Below are 6,043 nucleotides of genomic sequence, written 5' to 3'. Positions count from 1 at the left end.
GGAACCTCTTCAGTAGAAGGTTTTGGCTTTTCCCTTTCACCAGGTAGCTCTTCAAATCGAGGCTGCCAAAACTTTGCTCTTCCGTTTTGTGAGTCTTTATAACAAGAAATTTCATTAATTGACTCATTAAAACCAGAACTTTCAGAAACTGAGAAGAGTTCATCAAGATCATCAGAATTTTTTTGCAATTGAATCTCCTCAGAAATGAGCGTGTCAATCAAAAATGTCTGATAACACTCATCATCGTCATGTGGTTGCTTTGCAACATGAAAAATATTGACCTCAAGAGTCATATTCCCAAAAGATATTTTCATTAGACCATTCCTACAGTTAATAAGGGCATTAGCTGTAGCGAGGAAAGGTCTTCCAAGTATGATAGGGATTTTGGATTCCATGTTAACCACAGATTGAGTATCCAGGATAAGAAAGTCCACGGGGTAATAGAATTTGTCAACTTGAACAAGAACATCCTCAACAATTCCCCGAGGCTTCTTGATAGAACGATCAGCCAACTGTAAGACAACAGAAGTAGGCTTGATTTCACCAAGACCAAGTTGCGAGTAGACAGAATAAGGCATGAGATTAACACTCGCTCCTAAGTCTAGCAAAGCTTGGCTAAATTCATGAGTCCCGATTTGACAAGAAATGGTGGGACAGCCAGGATCTTTGTATTTCAGCGGTGTCTTTTGTTCAATTACCGCACTAACTTGATCAGTCAAGAAAGCAGTCTTTTTGACGTGATGCTTCCTTTTTACAGTGCAAAGATCCTTGATGATTTTAGCATAGGCTGGCACTTGTTTGATGACGTGAAGCAAAGGAAGATTAATCTTCACTTGTGTCAAGTGCTCAAGGATTTCTCCTCGATTTTCAAGATTTTTCCCAGCAGGTCTCAAAGCCTGGGGAAATGGAACTTTTGCAGAAGCATTGGATGGCACACTTTCAGGGACAACATGTGGAGATTTTGAAGTGGTAGCTGTTATTGATTGATCTTCCAAAGTTTTACCACTTCTAGTTGTGATGGCATTAGCCTCCTTAACGATTTGATCGTTAGAGCTGGAGGTTTGAGCCATATGTTGCCCTTGTGCATTGAATTGAGGCTGAGAAGGAAGTTTGCCTCTTTCAGAAATAGCGAAGGACCCAGTCAATTTTGAAAATTGACTCTTCATTTCTTTGATTTCTTCCATCATTTGGCGATTTATTTTAGTTTGCTCCTCCATGAATGATTGAAGGGTGTTCTCAAGAGAACTCCTTTGAGGTGGAGAATTGTATTGAGGAGCAGACTCAGCTTTTGATGGTTGATTTTGGTGCTCATTTCTCCATTGCCCTCCGGAAGATTGTGCTTGGTTGGGATCTTTCCAGCTGAAATTTGGGTGGTTTCTCCAACCAGGGTTGTACGTATTAGAGAATGGCTTATTGTAGGTCCCTAAGGCATTGCATTGCTCTTCATAAACCCCCTTCATTTCTCTAAAGGCTAAACAATCCTTAGCTAAATGATCTGATTCTCCACACACAAAACATGGCTCATGTATTTCTGCTTTGGCAACCATATTCAGTCCTTGCCCACTTTTTTTTTTTAAAGGCCTCAAGTTGCTTTGTTAAGGACTCAACTTGGGCTTTGAGACTGTCCTGCTCCCTTAGTTGGTAAATTCCTGCTGGTCGATTTCTGTTAGTGCTTTCAGTAGCACTTGGACCAGTCCAAGTATGAGATTTTTCTGCAAGCTCATTAAGATATTCAAAGGCTTCTTCAGGATCTTTTTGGAGGAATTCACCATTGCACATCATTTCTATAAACTGGCGTTCACGACTAGTGAGGCCTTCATAGAAATAACTAACTAGGCGCCATTTTTCATAACCATGGTGGGGACAAAGAGTTAACAGTTCTTTAAACCTTTCCCAGACTTGATAAAGAGTTTCATTGTCTTTTTGGGAAAAGGTAGAAATCTGCCTTTTTAAACCATTGGTCTTGTGGTTAGGGAAGTATTTGTGAAAGAATGATGATGTCATTTCTTCCCATGTTCCAATAGACCTTGGTCTCAGAGAGTATAACCAGCTTTTAGCTTTATCCTTCAAAGAGAAGGGAAAAAACTTTAATCGCACAGTATCTGCGATATTAGCTTGGTTATAAAAAGTGGCTACCACATCCTCAAATTCTCTAATATGCACATAAGGATTTTCATTTTCTAAACCATGAAAATTTGGCAAGAGTTGAATCATGCCAGGTTTGAATTCAAAATTGGGCATATTAGGTGGAAAGAGGATACAAGAAGGGGTAGGAGTGCGAGTAGGATGGAGATAGTCATTTAGACTTCTCTACTGAATTTCATCATGATGGGCCATGGCGAATGGATTATGAGCAATTGTTGAGGTGGGAGAGGCAATGCTTGATGTATCGGAAGAGTTATCACTAGGGGTGTTGGGTCTCCTTACAAATCTCCCTAGTTCATCTCTATGACGATTCATTCACTAAATTTTTTTTTTAATTTTTTTTCTTTTTTTCTTTTTTTTGTTAAACTTGTTTCTTGGTAAATTTGGACAATTTGAAATGATCTCACATGCCTCACCAGACTCCCCGGGGTACTAAGTGAGTATGAAAAGTCACAATTCAAATATTTCTAACCAAATGACCAATAAGTAAAATAAATTACTTATTTTGAAGGAACAAGCTTGGTTTTTTTTTTTAAATAGTAATTAGTCCAAAAATGTAATAAGACAAGGGCATACACAAGAAATATTCTCAGGCCGATTGGGAAGGTTGCCAAGGTACCGCTTCGTCCCACACTTTCCTAGACAGAACCAAGGTTCCCAGGAAAGTGTAGAGGGTACTCTATCACAAGCCTTAAAAGCCAATCTTTCTAGACAGAATACTCTCAGTTTTTACCACTTGTTGCATTACACTTTGTTCCTAATACTATAAAGTTTTATGAATAATTTTATTTTAGAATTTTATGATTTTTTTTTTGAATAATAAAGAGGTGGGACCTAAATTAAAGCTAATCTAAAACCTAAGGTTACACAAATTAAGGGACTAAACCTAATAATTTGAAATCTATAAATTTAAAGCTAAAGAAAAAAAAATAATAAATGACAAATAATTACAAAATTAACAATGAATGATAATTTGAACACAATAAATGTAGAAAAGAAAAGAAAAGAAAAATATGTAAAAAAAAAAAAATTAATGACTAATATATATATATATATTATATAAAACTAATACTACATATATAATTGAACGAAAAGAGAAAAAAAAAATATATGTATATAAATATATAAGCGTATAATAAATATGACAATTTTTTTTTAAGTTATTAGACACAAAGAGAAAAATTAATAATTAAAAAAAAATACAAGTGTTATATATACACATTATAGAATGACTTACCTCTTGGCTGAAAAGTCCACTAAGTTTTGATTTCAATCTCCCCGGCAACGGCGCCAAAATTTGATTACGCCCAAACTTGTCTTCACAAAGTGGTTGTTGTAGTGTAGCATGGGCGGTCGTGTCCACAGAGAGATATCTTATCAAAAAGTGATTAGTAGAACTTTAAGCGCAAAAAGTAAATAAATCGTTAGTGGTTTTTGAGAAAATTTTGAAAATAAATTTAAAGCAAATAAAATTGGTAGAAAATTATAATAACAAAAATGATAAGGTTTCAAGAATCACCTATATGTTTGGCTCATTTATTTGGGTTTTGATTCACACATATAACACAATTAAATTATTCACTTCCCAATAATTTAATCGGAAGATAAAACTTGAAGAACATATAATAAAAAAAATGTATTTGAGTAATATAGAATTCTCACATTAAGATTGTAGAAAATAATCTTATGAAAAATCTAAGAATGACAATATACCTTTTGTTTGGTAAAAATGCAATAAGAGATTAATCATAAAATTATAATATTAATGTATATTTATCCTAATCATATTCACATAGAAAAAGCATGACTATTTCTATATAATACTAAATAGATAAATATATTAATATAGAGATAAAAAAAAATAGAAGAAAAATATACTACTCAAATGTATAAACTTTAAGCACTTGGTGAATCAAAACACAAGTAAATATTACCTCACATATAAGATCATCATTTACCTTATCTAGGAAACTAGCCAAAAATGCTAGTCATTCTCACAATAATCTAAAAAGAAAATATGAGAAGAGATAGATAAAATAAAACTAAAATTTACTATAGTTTTTGCCAATGAAAAATTACACACCAAATGTGTACAAGAGGTCTCCTTTATATAGTGTTTTTGGAGATACAAATGTGAAATAAAATCCATGAATAGAATTAAAAAAGAAAGCTGAATAAATTTAAATTGAAAATAGCTTAATTTTTTGGATTAAAAATTTAAAGTGCACAATTGAGGCATGCTTGAGATGTTCCTTGTCAGCAACAACTAATCAAATTGAAAATATACAATTTGATTAAGCCAAATCAGAAAGAAGATAATCTTGAACGTGGCCATTAAATTACAATCCACAACTTCCTTGCCACATGTCATACTCATAGGGAAATGGAACAAATCAAAATTGTTAATCCTCTTTGAATGTGATCCAATTTTACAACTGCTATTACAAACTAGAGAGAATAAAATCAATCTTAGATTTTCTCATGGGTTTATGCTATTGGGCTTCTCCTTTTGTCAACTTTACCAAAAATCATTTTCTTTCCTGCAAAATGAACATAAACTAAATTTAAAATAATATTTTCAATTATATAAAATATCATATTAATTTCATGAAAATATTAATCAAAACTAAATTTAATTTAAACTTTAACATCAATAAAATGATATTTTTGACCACTAATCAGTACCCTAAAAACCCAACACCTAAAAGAAGAGCAAGAGGGAAGTACACCATCTAGAGGACCATTACGTGAGCTGCATATTTTTTTGGAGAGAATTAATTGCAGAAGTACAGAGAAGGAAGAAGAAAAAGGGGGACCAAGTGCAAGGGAGAAGGATACAAGCTCTTGTGTTCTTTTATCTTCCCTTTATCTTTTCCTTTCCTTTTATTTTCCTTTTGTTATTTCTTGTCTTTAGATATTTCAAACTTTGTGAACTGTAAAAACATACGGGCAGCAGCCATGGATGAATCTTTTTCAGCCTGGATTTTGTTTTCTTACTTAACTATGAGTTAGATTTTTGAGGCTTGAATGGCTATGAACTTCTTTGTTGGGCATGATTAATTTTAAAGCTTACTTTAGCATTTGTTTTGCCTTTGTTCATTCAAGTGAATTTCATTTTAATTGATTGTTGTTTCTTGGCCATGAATAACAATGTGCTAAGCTAGATCTTGTACCAGAAGGGCTAGATCTAGTAGTTCAACTTGAATGGAGCAAGTGAAAACCTAGATTTAGGCTTTTCTTTGTAAGTGGAATAGGAATATTTCATTTACCTTGCATAACTTACAAAATTAATGTTTGAATAGTGTTCTACTCGCTGGTTTGATATAGGAATATATTGAGCTAAATGGTAGAATTAAATTTGTGAGTGTTGGAAAATTCTTACAAGCCTAGAAGAATTTTTTGTTATCTCTCTGCAGAATGCTATAGTAATGCTCAACCGATGCTGTAACACCTGGGAAAAAACCTAACTAGAAGGAATTAGCTATTCAAGCCATTTTTGTCATATTACATTTTTTTTTATCTTGCAGCCAATTTTTCTAGCAGCAGTTGTTTTAATTCTAGCAAGTTTAATTCATGTCATTTTAATTTTGAATCGTTACTCAACCATTTGCATGTTAATTCTGCTTACTTTAAGTTGTAATTAGTTGGTTTTACATCCAACTTTGTTTGCAATCCCTGTGGAGATGAACTTACTTATCATGTTATTTGTTTGACTGCGTATACTTTCGTATATAATTTTCACAACAAGTTTTTGGCGTCGTTGCCGAGGATTGAAACTAAAAATTGTGTATTATCAACTATTTTGCAATTTATTTTCTGGTTTGAGATTTTAATCCCATTTTGGTGCGCTGAATTTTTCTTTTTCAGGTGCAATCTAGTGTACGAACGAGCAAGAAGA

At 33.2% G+C, this 6,043-nt stretch overlaps 1 non-coding gene across 1 annotated transcript; it reads left to right on the top strand.

Moving 5' to 3' along the window:
* Window positions 1-1,849: 1,849 nt before the first annotated feature.
* On the top strand, window positions 1,850-1,957 carry LOC133033809 (small nucleolar RNA R71). The gene has a single exon (XR_009685872.1). It is a non-coding gene; the product is annotated as a small nucleolar RNA R71 (small nucleolar RNA).
* Window positions 1,958-6,043: the final 4,086 nt, after the last annotated feature.

This window comes from Cannabis sativa, chromosome 1 (genome assembly GCF_029168945.1).
Source record: "Cannabis sativa cultivar Pink pepper isolate KNU-18-1 chromosome 1, ASM2916894v1, whole genome shotgun sequence".
Lineage (NCBI taxonomy): Eukaryota > Viridiplantae > Streptophyta > Magnoliopsida > Rosales > Cannabaceae > Cannabis > Cannabis sativa.
The sequence above is the reverse complement of the archived record's forward strand: the minus strand, read 5'-3'. Positions and strand labels throughout refer to the sequence as shown.